General features: G+C 43.3%; 1 pseudogene; it reads right to left on the bottom strand.

The window, feature by feature from the left end:
- Positions 1-1,807: 1,807 nt before the first annotated feature.
- Positions 1,808-5,435, bottom strand: LOC123191994 (pyruvate kinase 1, cytosolic-like; annotated as a pseudogene).
- Positions 5,436-16,770: the final 11,335 nt, after the last annotated feature.

Raw genomic sequence — 16,770 nt, 5'->3', positions numbered from 1 at the left:
TCCCCTCCATATTTTCTCATCCGGGCTTGGGACCAGCAAAGCCAGTGTTAACACTACAAAACTACAAAACACAAAAAAAAATTAGCAAACACTACAACCAATCATTCAGCTAAGCAACAAGCCACACAATCAACCAAAGGCAGTATTGGCACGACACACGATTGGCAATAAATATTCAAGCAACATTTTCACAAGATCATAACACAGACATGGTTCAAAATCTCATGGAAACACCGCTGAAATCATGCTTGCCTCACTAGCTGAATTACAGCTCAAAATCGTGGTTCAAATCATGTGTGTCCACACGAGCAGAGACGCCGCTTAGTAGAGCACAACCAGAGGTCCAAATTACACAGAAACAAAGAGCATCACGAGTAATGGGGATTAAAAATTGAACACACAGAAGAAGTACTAAAGACTCAACGAGGAGCCACGACATCAAAGACAAAGTAGTCGACGGCGTCTAATCCATATGGAACACACAACATGGACAACCTGCTGAATGAAAATACAGGTGAATCAAAGAATTGAAACACTCCGTTTTGAAAAAAAGAATTGAAACACACAACATGGACAACCTGCTGCATGTAGGAAGTGAAGAAGCTCCATTCCTGAATATAAGTAAAACTGCATACTATGAACTACCTGATTGTTCAAAAGTCATGTTAAAGTAACTAGATAATTGTTGTTGCGGGGCTACTGCAGTCACCTGTCTGGTACAATGTAATCACATCACTCATCTCAAATAAAACATACCACTGGCTTCAGTGATGTTATAGTCCAAAATGATACTGAAATAGATATACATTGGAACTTCCGCAAGAGTTCCAACACACAAAAACCAGTAGTAAAATCACCATTGGAATGAATAAAATTCACTGCTGCAAACAAAGACATTTATCTCTAAACTATATATGCTAACCATATCTTACAACAAATAATCAATTCAGAAATACAACAAATACTAGTTAACATCCAAAAGAGGAAAATAGAGGGGGAAACGGGCCACATCTTTAAAAAGGTGCACAACAAAACCATTTATCACAGAAACTAAACACTACATCAACTAGATTTCAAGTCTTGCATGCACAAAACTAATTAACAAGCTAACCATATAGGTAAACTAGAAGGCCATTAGCCACAAAATTCATAAGGTGTATATATAAAATACAAAGGAGGTAAATGCAGCTCCCTCCACATTTTTACATCTGGGCTTGGGACTGGCAAAGGCAGTGTTAAACCACACCAATCATCATTCAAGCATACAGGCCACACCATCAAGCAAATGCAACATTCACACACACACAAAGTCAAGCACACACAGAGTCACACAAACAGAGATTCAAGCACACACACACACACAATCAAGCCACACACAGTCACACACACAGTCAAGCCACACACAGTCACGCACACACAGAATGGAGCACTTGCACACAAGAAACATACATAGATAGGGGCACAAATAGAAAGCTAATACATGCAAGACCGAAGTAAACTCAAAAAGCTATAAAGAATTTCCAGAACTTGAATGAGTAAACTGATTTCTCTAGAGGGGCGAGGGTGATCCAGATCTTCGTTCCTGAAAATAGGAAGCTAGTTAGAGGCTGATTAAGTGATTATCTTCATCAATACCCACAAGTTTGTAGGCACAGAGGCACATGCTTATTTATGTAAATTTTGGTTTGTAATTCAAATATTATGAGTGTACGCATATCGACATAAAAGAAATGTTAATGTATTCTTGTTCCACTTAATGGAGAAAGCAAGGAATGTAACATCAGCAACATTCTTATAGAAATTCTGGCTAAGGTAAACCATGCGACTCGATCACACCGGATGCTTTGCCGTGGTCAAGAGAAACCTTCAACACTGATTCATTTCTAGTGCTAGTAGATTCAGCCTGCAGGGCAACGAAACAATGTCAGTACAAATCACAAGGCAAACCAAGCTTCTTACTTGTTGGGTCCAAATCAAGGAATTCTAGCTACCAAATAATTCAAGGTTGATGCAAGATGAAACCTCCAAATATCAGCCTCACTGGTGCACACAAGCTTATAAGCTCACGTATTGCATTTATATTATACATAATAAACACGCCAGCCTACCACCAGTCAAGTTCGAAATAATGTACTGATTAACCAAGCTTATGATGACTTGCCAACAGTTTGAAAGTGAACTGCAGTCTAGTGTTTATTCCATTTGTATGTAGACACTAACAAAAGGTTGGAAAATGAAAAGAAACAAAATACGCACCGGAGAGGAAGCAATAGACTCCATGTGGATCATGGGTTCTCCCACGTATTTCATGGTTCGCTTGAAGTAGAAATCCTGGTTGAAGACCTTCTCAGCCTGTGAAACAATTCATGAAAATATATCACTAACTATGAAAAGAGAAAAGGCAGGAAGGAGTGAATTTGCATTAGATTCCATTAGAGTGCCAAGGATATACTTGTTGAGAACACATTTTGGGGCTGTTCGGAAGAATAGTATTTATCTGTAACATTTTATTAGTATTGAAGTCTGATTTGAACTATAAAAGGGAACCTATCAACAAATGCCCTCCCAAACAGGCATGTGTTTATCAAGAGAACATATAGACCTCCAAAAGAAAGTTCACCTCAGCACAAATTCTGCCTACCGTTGAAATAGACTCAACTGGATACAACCCACGGAGAGTCTCAACACCAAGGTTTCCAGCCATGTTGCACTTGTGCAGAGCAGACTTCTGAAATAAGAACACTTAAAGAACGAACAAAGTAGTACTCAATAGAGAAAAATACATGTTAATTACTATCAACTTTAGGAATATTTTCCAAAGTATGAAGTCCAAACAAACATGTGATATTCAACAAAATATCAATATAAAAAAATTCAATCTGTCGGGAAAGATGGCACTGTGAAGTAGTACACTATAAATATCGACATACAGTTACTTACTTGCCGCACATCTTCTGCATGCCTTGTATAAGAAAGAGAGGAAGCCAGTCTTGTTTAGAGCACCCCATTTTTTCATAACCTGAAAGTGGCGCATGCTCATCAAGTAATATAATGGGTTACAGCAAGGAGCTCCAGTTTCACGAAAAATAAATAAGATGTAAAGTCTAGTGGCCAAGTTAATACAAGGAGCAAGAGAGATTCTTGGGAGGAGTTCCTTACATCTTTATCCTCGTCAGACAGCGTGGGCATGTCGATATGGATCTGGGAGAAGTGCAATGTGAAGGCATAATAATCACAAAAAAATTCAAAACATAATAATAGCGCCAGGTCTGTTACCTATGATCAGGAACTACCAATCAACAAACAACAATCAATCAATTCAAATAACCATGAACAAACAACAGTCAATCATGCCATATAAACATGTAATATCTCAAGGCAACAAACAGCAATCAATTGGCCTACATGGTTTGTACCTTCTCAAGGCAATCAATCAAACAACAAACAACAATCCATCTCAAGGCAATCAATCAAACAACAAACAACAATCCATCTCAAGGCAATCAATCAAACAACAAACAACAATACATCTCAAGGCAATCAATCAAACAACAAACAACAATCCATCTCAAGGCAATCAATCAAACAACAAACAACAATCAATCAATCGTGCCATATAGGAACATAAGCAAAGCATGATAACAATAAATAAATTGAAAGGAACAACATCAGAACAACTGTAACAGGCAAGAAAAGGATTCTCTGCATCAAGGATGGGAGCACACACGCCTGTCGGTAGCACAAGAATTGACAGAGGTCAACCAGAGTATCAAGCGCATGCGTTTGAGATATGAAAATAACCAACGAACAACACAGGAGATGGAACAGAGGGAACGATTTGACACTGCTCCAATTTCCGAAACCAGAACCGATCATTCCTGCAACCATCACCCCGAAACGAACACGAAACGTAGGATCATCGGATAACAGAAGTGCACCACAAGTAAACGCAGGAACCATCGCTCCACCGTGAACATGAAACGCAGGAACAGAAGTTTCTCAAATAGACTTTAGTTCGCAAACCAGACCGATCGACCGCTCACCCGCTTCCTCCCAGAATTGCAGGGACACAGACCCCTAACGAGACGGCCCCAAGAACACACAAGAGCATCAGGACGACAGCAAGGACAAGCAAAATCATATCACGAGCTACTCTAAAGTGACAAGGAGGATGAGTAAATCAAACTAGACATGGTTTTCTATCTAAACAGGCGAATCTAGGACGAGCAAAATCAGTCGAATCAGACACACTTCAAGAAAGATGAATCGAGAACAAGCAAAATGACAAATCAGACGCAATTCTTCTAATCTAAATGGACGAATCAAGCGGGAACGAGCAATATAAAGTCAGAGGCGAGAGGAGAGGGAATCGGGGATTAATTTCCGCACTAGACGCGAGAGGAGGAGAGGCACGAACCGAGGACGAATTGCCTCACCAGACGCGAGAGGAGGAGAGGTAAGCCAGTCCTGCCTAAAAAATACTATGTTTTAAGTTGGCAACATCGATTGTCTCTCGTCAGTTCCAAGCCGATGGGTAGCCTGAAATGACAGGAGCATCTTTAAAATGTGACTGTGATGTAAATCATGTTTTTATTATTCTTGAAGCAAGAAAAGTAGCTTACATCATCAGCAGCACCAGCAGTCATATTTACAAATGAAGGTTCAAATGACCTGTTATGTAATAAGCATCATATGAGTCAAAGATACATAGAAATCAGTTTATGATCATAACAACACAAGTAATTATTCATGTGTCTATATCAAAGTTATCAAGGACAAACTGATCAAAATTCAAACTCTGACCATTTGAAAGCATAGAAACTTACCGATGTTTTATCGTCCAGCAACTCCAATAATTCACCTGGTTTGTCGTCTTCGACTTTAGCTATATAGGTGAGAAGAACTAAGACAAATGGAAATTAGCAAACATCCCACCGTCTGTCTTCCACTGAGGGGGGAAATGCATTTCAGGAAACCATAAAAATAAAACAATCAAAAGAATACCTCTCTCGACATTGCTTGCCTATACATCCACCCATGGCATACTTCTGTGTCCAGGAGCATGCCGTGGACTCATACTTGGCCCGATCAGTCTTGTACATGTGAGAGATCTCAGGCACCAGAGGATCATCGGGGTTGGGGTCCGTCAGCAACGAACAGATTGATAGGAGGACCTGTTAACAGAGACGGGTAAATGTTAGAGAAACGTAAATGAAGAATTTTTGTGAGATTAACTTGCTAAAGGAACCAGGCTTATATCAGCAACAAGCTTTAAGCAAAAATGGAACAACCAAGCTAGGAATGCAGATCATTACCTTTGATATGGTCAAAGCCAGGCTCCACTGTTCCTTGAGAATGTCAAGGCAAATGTTGCCGTTGCTGTTAATGTTTAGGTAGAACACCTTAGTGTGGAAATAGACCTGAAATATGTTCATGTATGAATGTCGAAAAAATAGACAAGATAGCAAGCAGCAGAAAACTAGTTGTTTGAGGACCCCCAAGATATTTGTGTATGAAGTCCTTGGCGATTTTAATTTCTTTTGGTTATGGCAGTTAAGATAGCATATAGTGCTACATGGTGGTGCATGTTCTGCCCATGTGGTACTGCCTGTAAACTGTAATAAGGTTGGCATACTTTATAACCTAACAGAACAAAATCTAAGGGCTTTTTTTAAATGACTTGCTCAGAAGATACATCACACACTTGACATGAGTCAATCATATTAGTAGTCCATGTACAGTTCATAAGCAGTATTCTCCACCAATCAATCCAGCAAACCTAAAAGCACTGCGAGAGCACAGCTAAATAATCGACAACCGAACCCCCATGACCAGTAAGAACAGTTAACAATCAGACCACACCAACGCTCATCCAAACGCAATATAATCGGAGCAAGATCTAGACGGAATCAAATGGGGCAGAGGGGAAATCACCTGCGCTGAGGTGGGAGGGTCCTTCTACAGGTCCTTGCAATGAGACCATTTTGTTGGCCCATACTTGCTTACAAGATCAATAATTTTGTCATCTTCTTGTGGAAAAAATATCATAATCATAAATAAAACTATAAAATGTGCAAAAGGTTTTTTTTAGCAAAGTCAGGAGTGCAGTGCCAAACCTCTTGAGTCCAAGGACCTTTGATGAGTACAGGGTTAAGAACCTTCTGCCATGGATGTAAATATTGTACCTCTGAATATCCATAAAGAGCCCAGCTGCGTAGGTAGATACCGACACAATATGTGAGCTCACCACACTTGCATATACAGAACATCATCCAAGCAAGTATGGCATTACTATATAACTAGCTAAAATGTGGGCTATGCATTCATAAGGTTACCACCATGAGATAAACATTTGTGTAAAATATAGGAACGAGTTAAATTTGAGAGGGATTATCATCCAAACACATACCAGGTTAATGAGTGATCCATGACTTCAGTAAAACACCAGAAGCACATCATCAGAACAACAGTAATGAATCATCATGAAAACATCCAGGCAAATAATAGGTGACAATATCTAAAAACAACAGTCCCAGTAGCAAAATTTGGCTAAATAAACGCTTTGGGACTACAGGCATCAGCATCACAAAATGTAAGGAATGTAAATATACCTGCGCTATATGCCAACTCAACCCATCAATGTCCTTAGCAACACAATAAAGAGCAAATGTGATATGTCATGTACCTTAAATACTTAGAAATGCATTATTCCAAGGACTGGACAATAGTAATACCAAAAAGAGAATATGATATCCACATAAGACATAATCACAAAAAAGTTCAGAAAAAGAATAGTGCAAGGTCTGTTACCTATGATCTGGAACTACAAATACCAAAGTTTGATACCAATGAACAAACAACAAGCAATCAATCAATCAACAAACAGCAAACATCAATCAATCAATCAACAAACAACAATCAATCAATCAATCAATCAACAAACATCAATCAATCAATCAATCAACAAACAACAATCAAACAATCAATCAATCAATCTTAATAACCATACACAAACAGCAATCAATCGTGCCATATAAACATGTACCATCTCAAGGCAAATTTGTAGGTTAATTACTTGAATAAAACACACCATGGATAGTATACTAACACACAAGTCACATCAGATTTGAATCAGTGAACTTCAAAAGGGAACAAAGAACAATAGAAATGAAGTATTGTCGAACACCATGGTAAACATGATTATTGATAAGGAAAATAAGGGAAAACAAACAGGGAAAAGGGTGCTCTGATGAGTCGATGCATTGATATGAAAACAAACATGGAAAATGTGATTATGATGCATTGGATGCCAAATCGGCCACGCAAAGAAGTGGTCAAGCTTTTTTGGTCTGCCTATCATCCTAATTTATCTGCAGGAGAGAAGCCTCCACTAGTGCAGAACCGGGAAATAGCACCGGTTCGTAAGGCCCTTTAGTGCCAGTTTGTTAACCGACGCTAAAATGTAGGCACTAAAGCCCCCCACCCTTTAGTATCGGTTCAGCACGAACCGGTGCTAAAGGGCAACCACGTGGCACGAGCCAGCTTCGGGGGCAGGGAGCCCTTTAGTACCGGTTGGTGTCACCAACCGGTATTAAAATGTTGGGGGGTTTTGGGTTTATGATTTCTTTTTCATTTAATTTTGTGTTTTCCATTTAATTATTTTTCGTTTGCTGGTATTTTATGATACTACATATTGTACACGTTATCGTACCCACTCCTGTCTTTGAGATTTTCTCCTTTCGGACGCCATCGTGCGAATGTTCTCGCAAACGTAGTATGCACATAGATCATTCCCCGACGCCTGCTTCAAGGCCTTTACGAGAATGGAATCTGATCAGATAATAATAAGCATGATAATTAAAGAGATGGCAGCTAGCTAGTACTACTTAATTACTTACCTTGGGTCGATACCATTTCAGACTTTGTTTCCATGGGCCTGGAGTGACCCTGATGAACTTTGCCCAAGCCCTGCTCGCCGACAAAGTAAATGAATAAATGGGTTATTAAATAGTTGTTATCAGGAAATGACGAACTAATTAAATAGGCCGAGATATAGTTAATAATGATTGAAATTACCTGTTGACTATCCCCTTCACGATGGTGTAGTCACTTGTTTTCTTAAGTAGTGAGTCTAGTACTTCAATTGTTCTTTCATCAACTTTAATGATTAACAAGATCCAATGAAATCTGCATGCACACACGTTTGCATGTCTTAATTAAGCGGGCATATGTAAGCAAAAACATGTAGCTCTAGCTAGTAGGGAAAAATAGAATTTGTAGTACAAGACAATGTGACTCACTGGAAGTTGTAAGGAAGTAGTATATCTTCATTGTATTTGAGTTCCTTGAAGAACTGTAGCATGCTTTCCTCTACACTTTTTTTGTGATATGGATCTATTTTCCATGTGTATTCATCAATGGTATTTGGGTCAACGAACCCAATGCCATAGCGTCCACCTTTTTTCATTTCATAAATCTTCATCCTGCATAATACCACAGAAAAGAATATAGTGAGGATAATTACAGGTAATGATTGATCAAAATGATCACTACAGCTAGCTTGAGACTTAAATTACAAAAAGAAATCACTTACAGACAATAGCAACTGACGATAGATTTGTCGAGTGCGTCTTTATTGTATAGCTGAAATAGTTCTGAATACTCAACGGTCACAGCTTTCTCATGGTAGTAATGCTCCTTGTTGACATTCACCATGAGGGACTCTCGATTGGAAATCTTGGTAATATCCATGTACCATTGATGCAATTCATACATTCTCGTTGGGAGCTTATTGACCTCCTCTGGCTCGACCAAAGGTTGGCCCCAAGCATATTTCCATTTTATTTCCTCCTCTCTAGTCGGAGACATGGGCTCGATATCGAGGAGTTGTCCAACAGTGATCCCAATCGATTCAGCCTGCGCAATATGCTCCTCGGTTATTACCACATTGTCCACCCCGGGAACGTTAACGGTTTGCCCACAATAATATTGGGCGCGCCTACTCTCATGTGTTGTTGGCACAACAAGCGGGAGGATTGATTGCGCCGCCTGTTCTCCCAGCTGGGGAACGGTTTTACCGCTCCTTTTGCCAGCTGATTTGCTCGACCTCGAGTTCACCTCTTTCTGTAGACGTGCTCGATTTAACTTCCTGAGGTGGCGCTCATAGTCTGTGTCAACAGGCTTGGGAGCTGGTGGTCTAGCCATATGAATGAAGTGGTCAATCTTTTCCACAAGCACTTTCTCCCTTGGCGGCGGTGGCGGTTTCGGTGCAAAATGAGCTTCCACCTTGGCCTTTGATATGGCTACGTTTTCCTCCAAGGACTTGTCGTAAGGCCTCTGCGGAAGAGGCGCGAGGCTTGGACCATATTGAAATCGCTTGCCTCCGCCTGTACCTGCAGTACTACCTCGACTTGTACGGCTACGCACCATAGCTGAGGCGGCTCTCTTCCATGATTGCTGAGGCGGCGAAGACAGCTGACGTGGCTGAGTTGGAGGAGAAGGAGTGGCCTGAAGCTGTGCCAGACTTGGAGGAGGAGTGGCCTGAAGCTGTGCCGGACTTAGAGGAGGAGTGGCCTGACGCTTTGCCGGACTTGGAGGAGGAGTGGCCTGACGCATTACTAGACTTGGAGGAGCGGGAGTCTGCTGACTCGGTGGCGGACTGCGACGAGGAGTCGGATGACGCGGTGTCGGTGGCCTTCGAAAGATGATGCAATCCTTTCTCCATAGGATGATAGGATGGTTGGCCTCTCCTAGTGTGTGCTCATCGTCACCTCCAGGAATGTCAAGCTCTAGCCCCGAATATTGGTCCGCCAACTCGGATACCCATCGTCACCTTCATATATTGCGGCGGGCGGAGGCTTGTCCTTGTCGAGGTGCGCGTGGCGTGGCTGCGGATATGGAAGGTAATAAGTGAGGCTGGATCCGAAGCGGGGGCGGCGGCGGAACGGGAGTTTTCCCCTGCGTACCGTTGTCGTGTCTCTTTCCTCTCTTTTTTTTGCTTCGGATTGATTGCGTGGTGAAAACAAATGGGTTCATTTTCTAGTGCCGAAAGTAAATGTGTTCGTGTCAGAAACACCTACCACTGCCAAAAAAATATAAAAACGCCACGTTCATATATGCACAGGAATAAAACATTCCATGTACTCATTTCGTTAGCATCAACTTAAGTGTAATTTTCTTTTTTGCCCGGCTAGAATAGCTTAGGATGCGTATCCGAGTTGATCGAAAGCTCAAATCGCCTGCTCTAGCTTCCGCCCCTTCCCTCCCCTTCATCGCCCCCCCCCCCACCGCCGTTGGTGTAGGCGGCGGCGGGACGTTTCTCCCCTTGCATCATGACAAATCAATATTTGCTTCTTAGTGAAACTTGGGGAGTGTGAGGACGATACATGCATCAAGTGTAAATAAGGCAGGAGCGACACCCACCATCAATAAAAGTTCATGGAATTATAAGTCGGTGTAGGAAGGGGTATAGGGAGGGGCTCGAGGAACCAGTGTGCTGAAGTGGTGTGATGTAACTCATCACCTTGAGATTGGACACATTCGTCATGAATAGATGGATAAAATGGCCACCATCAGTGACTGTGCCGAAGATGAGAAATAACAATATGGATGGGTCGCTATAGACGTGGGAACATTTGTTTCTCCCGTTGCAACGCATAATCTCCGGATCAGTCCACTACCTCCTTTACATAGCCATAGCTTCGGTCCCATATGACTTTATTTTTCCAATTTGTCATTTTTTACTATGTTAGTCTTTTGGTTTGGCTGTGTGCACCTTAGTTTGCAAACACCGGGTGTGGCTCATCATGTGTTGTATCAGCTTGATGCTACATTATGTGTTAACAAAACTGTCATATATAGAAAAACACCATTGTCAAGATGCATCGCTCCTTATTCTGCGCGGGCTTTAAGAATTACTCCACAACATAGTGTATGGTTAGGTGAAGGGGAGTTTCACTACTAGGGAAAAGGCTAGCAGCAGTGCGGGTTTTAGGTGTATCAGTAGCACGGGTACGGGCGCTACTAATAAGGCGCTACAGCTAACACGTAGCAGTAGCGCGTGCTCACCAGTGCTACTGCTACACAAGTGTAGCAGCAGCGCGCTTAATGGAAGCTTGCTACTGCTAATAGCTATAGCGCGCTTCTCCTGTGCGCGCTACTGCTACTACCGCGCTGCTGCTAACTTTTCTCCACTCGCTACTGCTAATTTTAGTAGAAAAAATCGGCATATTTGTTTTGTATTTGAACAGGCTTTATAGAATAATCTTTAGCACATACAAATGTCATCATGATACACATACAAATGCCTGCGAGACCATAAATGTAATCATAGCATATACATAAAAATAGTCTCATCATAATCATCATCCAACACAAAGTGGTATCTTGTCATCATCTCAAAAATAGCGATACATGCAAGTCTCGAATACTTGTAACTACAAAGTCATCCATCTAAACAAAGGTATATGCGAGAAGAGCTATCACTATGAGTGAGAGCGGAACTATGCAGTACATGAGGTGGCGGTTACAAGTCCTCTCTCATGCTAGCGTGAACCTCAAGTAACTAGCTTCTCCTTCTTGTCTTCTTTTGAAGCCTTTATGGCTGCAAGCTGGTGTTGCTTGTCCAGTAGTCTAATCAATTTCCTCGTGATCTGGTCCGTGTAAAAAAACTTTTTCTCCGTGTCCCACTTGTAGCCGGCCCTGGAAGTCACGCTCCAAGGGGTTGGTGAACTTCGCGAAGGGGTCTGGGAGACCCCCGGCTTCACGTTCCGTGTCCTCCTTATCCCATATGGGCCTTTTACCGAGGTAGCCACGGCTTCTGAGGCGATGCTTCCCCGTGTTCCTTTGCTGAAGGCTCTTGAATTTCGCAGCCTTAGCCTTGGAGTCCTCGGTAGCGCAAGTGTCCTTGAACTTTTCGAACTCCTCTTCCGTAAGTGTCGGATTTTCCTCCAGAATCTTGGACAGGGGTTGCTCAGCCTCAATAGCTCGTTTCACCCTCCCTTTCCAGGAGGCCAAATCATTGCTGAACATGCCCATGGCGTGATTGTTAATCTTTTTCATCTTCGGATCATCCCACGGTTGTTCTATTTTATCATCCCGGTCGGGGAACTTGAATCTCTTGTGCAACTTCGTTAGGAGCAACTGCGTCAAATGTTCTTTACTCCTTAAGTCATCGTCGTTGATGCTCGCGCATTCCCGTAGGATGCATCCTACTTGGTTCCCATAGCACTTGCGAGGTTCTTCCGGCTCTAACGGCTCAAGCTTGCTAGGTGCCATCTTTGTGATTACAAGTCTTCCAATCCCTAGTTTGTTAGGTTTTCGTATCCTCTGCTTCTTATGCTTCCTCTTTTCGGTAGCGGCATCGGCGCCGGTACCTTCCCCGTCGGTATCTTCCCCGCCGGTACCTTCCCCACTGGTCTCGGCGCCGCCATCGGTGCCGGCGCCGTCGGTGTCGATGTCGGCGTCAGTACCATCATTGAGGCGGACCTGCAAACCTTGCTTGGCAGTCAAAAAGTCAAGGTAGTCTTGTTCACCCTTATAATCCATCTCGTATGCATCTTGGTCAGAAGGCCCAGTTTCTTCGTTGTTCGACATGTTTCCTATGATTAAGTGTCCTCATTTATTTCTAAAAGTATGAATAAATGAGAAATGACATAAAAAAGAAATCTATGTGCCAGCACTCGATATGCCAACTATGTAGCACAAATCATGCCTTTATTCACGGGAAATTTCGGCATGACCTTTGCTAAAAAATGGACATATCGAGCGCCTGAAATTCACCGGAACGGAAATGAATCAATATTCCGGCGTAACATAGGTCACTCGGATCATTTACCAAAACATGACATGTCCAAAACATGACATATCTACATATCACATGTCCAGTTCAAATTTGCATATAAATTCAGCTAATTTTTAAACCTATCTAAATTCATAACTAAATAGATAACCTAATTAACATAACTAAAACCTAAGTAAATTAACCGAAGAACCCTAGCTAGCAGAGAGAGAGGGGGGTGGTTTACAGAGGGTGCAGGGGCGAGGAGGCAGGCCCGACGATGGCCGAGGTTGGGAGGGGAGGAAGCAGAGGAGGGAGGCGAGGGCCGACGGGTCGGGGGCGAGCGCGCCGGGGTCGGCGGCGAGCGCCGGCGCCGGGGGCGAGCTCCTGGGTCGGGGGCGAGCGCCGGCACCGGGGGCGAGCGCCGGGGCCGGGTCGGACACGGCGGTGCGACGGGGGGAAGAGAGTGGGGATTTGGGGGAAAAGAGGCGGGATGAAGCAGGGAGAGTGAGAATTTTGGGTTAAGTGGACATAGCAGTAGCACGTTTAGACAAAACACGCTACTACTATTGACTAGCTGTAGCGGTTTCATACAGAAACCGCTACTGCTACCTTGACTAGCTATAGCTCTTTTTCAGTAAAGCGCTACTGCTATAACCAGTTTCCCTTTTTCTTTTCCTTTATTTTTCTCACTTTTTTTTTCTGAGAGCAGTGAATGAAGGGAAGGCGATATATATTGCATCATTTGACGGTTAAATATGTATTCAAAATAGGAACATATATATTACATCATTGGACCCATGCATAATAATGGCTAAGTGTGTATACAAAATAGGAACATATATATATATATATATATATATATATATATATATATATATATTACATCATTTGACCGATTCCTCAGCGCTGACGTTTTCGTTTTTGAGTCAGCTTCTTTCCCTTCTTGTTCGTCGAAGAATAATTGAGCCCCTCATTGTGACTTTGCCTTTTTCATGGAGTACGATTTTTCTTAGGTAATGTAGTATTGATTCTTCTTTTGACGTATACTTCATCATCATCATCATCTTCCCTCATTGGGTTGCCGTACTGATCATAGTCTTCCTTGTTGGCGACTCCATCCATTCCAATGATGTTCCTTTTGCCTCTCCTCACGACAACACGACTGGGATTGCATGGGTCGGTTATGAAGAAGCATTGTGTCACGTGCTTAGCGTGTACCCATGGCTCGTTTTTTTGCGATAGCGTTCATGGTAGCGCTCTTGGCGTCGGGTATAGTCATGGTAGTGAAAATCCGGTTTTCTCTTTCGACATTCTTAGCCCATCTGACACGGAACATCGTCGTGTTGTGCAGTCCAGAGTAGTCAAGCTCCCAGATCTCCTCGACCCTTCCATAAAATCGTTCAGTTGCGTTGTTGTCGCTGCCAGTCATGCATTCCATCGTCACCCCTGAGTTCTGATCATCACTGTCCATACCTTTGGCCTCCGTGTAGAACGTGTATCCATTGATATCATATGCCTGATAGGTTACGAGGTTGGGCGAGGGGCCATGTGCTAAGGCGTATATGAGCAATCCATCCTTAGAGCCCTTCTCCGGGGGATTAGCAATAATATGCTCTTTGAACCAATGCAGGAAAGTGGAGTTGTGCTCTCTAGTAACTTCGGCGTCTGTCTTGCATACCCCCCGGTCACGATACATCTTTGCGATAATTTCTTTGTGCAGTGCCACGAAAGGATCTACCTCGTCTAGATGTTGTAGCACTGCCAAGTTTGCTCTGTCAAAGTCGTTGCGTCGATCTGAGTATGCCACGTGCAATTCCCTGCAACCGTTGTAGTGACCTTATCCTTCGAGCCTCCCATCGTGCTTGTTAACGGGGAAACCAACACTAACACCAGGCGGCTGGTCTGCGCCATATAGAAAATTCTCACAGAAAGAGATGCACTCTTGTGTCAAATAGCCCTGGACGATGCTTCCATCCGGACGGGACATGTTACAAATGAATCCTTTGATGATCCCATTCATCCTCTCAAACGGCATCATGTTGTGCAGGAATGACGGCCCCAGGTCTATTATGTCATCCACAATATGGACACACAGATGCACCATGACGTCAAAGAACGCTGGCGGGAAGTACATTTCAAGCTCATTCAGTATCACAACGATCTCTTCCTGTAGCCTTCGGAGCTGCTTCACACTGATCGACTTTCGAGAGATGACGTCAAAAAAGTTGCAGAGACCAATAAGCATGTCACGGACGTGCTTGTCCATTATCCCTCTAAGGGCAACAGGTAGTATCTGCGTCATCATCACATGACAGTCATGGGACTTCATCCCGCTGAACCTTTTCTTGTCCGTGTCTAGATATCTGCTTATCTTGCCACAGTAACCGGAACTAACTTTGACTCCGGTAAGGCACTTAAAGAATTGATGGATCTCAGCCTGACTTAAGGTGAAGCAAGAAGGGAGGCAATAATTCTCTTTCTTTATTTTCTTGCCCTTCTTCTCCCATGCATCTGTCTCCGTCTTTGTCTCGTCTGACATTTTATGGGCGGCATGTGCAGATCTTCCCTGATTTTCAAATCTTGCAAGTCTTTTTTTGCCTTCGGTCCATCCTTGTTCTTATCCAGCATGTTCATCAGTGTTGCGAGCAAGCTCTCAAGGACATTCTTACAGATATGCATTTGATCAAGGCAATGAGGTGTATCGAGTTTGTGCCAGTACTCTAAGTCCCAGAACACATACCTCGTCTTCCATACCTTCAGCAGCGGCTCCGGCGCCTTTCTCATCGTCTTTCCCGACGCGGGGCACTCCTTCCGGTTTTTCAACAGCTCATCGATTTCGGCACCGCTCCGCTTACGTGGAGGTCCTCGATGCTCAGCGTGACCATTGAATAGATCTCCACGGTTTCTCCACGGGTCATCCTGTTTGAGCCATCTTCGATGCCCCATGTACACGATTTTCCTAGACCCGCCATCTTTCCTTGACGTTAGCTACTGAGACATTGTATCATCCATGCACCGCGTGCATCCGCAATATATCCATGGCACACCTGGCCTGCCACATATCCGTAACCGAGATAGTCCTGCACTGTCATGATCAGCGCGACTCTCATGTTGAAATACTCGCCTTTGCTGGCGTCCCATGTCTTGGTCGGTGTTTTCCATAACGTGTCTAACTCCTCTTGAAGTAGCCCCAGATACAAATTAATATTATTTCCTGGTTGTTTCGGCCCTTGAATAAGCATGCTCATGTGAATGTACTTCGATTTCATGCACAACCAGGGGGGAGGTTGTACATCCATACAAACACGGGCCATGTGCTATGGTTGGTGTTCTGATTGCCAAACGGATTCATGCCATCGGTACACGCGCCGAGCACGATGTTCCTTGCATCACATCCAAAATACCGATAGAAGTTGTTCAACGCTCTCCACTGGCTTCCATCCTTGACGTGTCTCAGCTTCGGATCATCTCCATCGTCGGGCTTCTTCCTCTCCGCGTGCCAGCGCATTAGCTTTGCTTCCTTGGGATCTACAAAATACCTTTGGAGACGGGGAGTGATCAGTAAGTACCATACCACTTTCTGGGGACATTTCTTCCTAGCCTTCTTGTATCGAGAAGCATTGCACACCGGACAACTTGTTTTTTCCGCGTGCTCCTTCCGATAAATTGTGCAATCGTTGATGCATGCATGGTATCTAACGTGTGGCAGATCAAGAGGGCACACGATCTTCTTGGCCTCATCAACACTACTAGGACATAGATTACCCGCGGGAAGAACATGCTTTAGGTACTTGAGATGCTCATCGAGGCTAGTGTCGGTCCATTTGTTTTTAGCCTTCGTCTTCAGGAGTTGGAGCATGAAACTCAAGCGGGTCACCTCAGGATTGCAACCATCATACAATGGAGTGTTCGAGTCTACCACCAGTTGCTCCAGCTTAGCCTCCTCTCTAGAAGCAGCTCTCTCAGTACTCGTCTCCTTGCGAAGCAAT

This window comes from Triticum aestivum, chromosome 2A (genome assembly GCF_018294505.1).
Source record: "Triticum aestivum cultivar Chinese Spring chromosome 2A, IWGSC CS RefSeq v2.1, whole genome shotgun sequence".
NCBI classification, from domain to species: domain Eukaryota; kingdom Viridiplantae; phylum Streptophyta; class Magnoliopsida; order Poales; family Poaceae; genus Triticum; species Triticum aestivum.
Note: the sequence above shows the minus strand (reverse complement) of the source record. Positions and strands in the feature narration are given on the sequence as shown.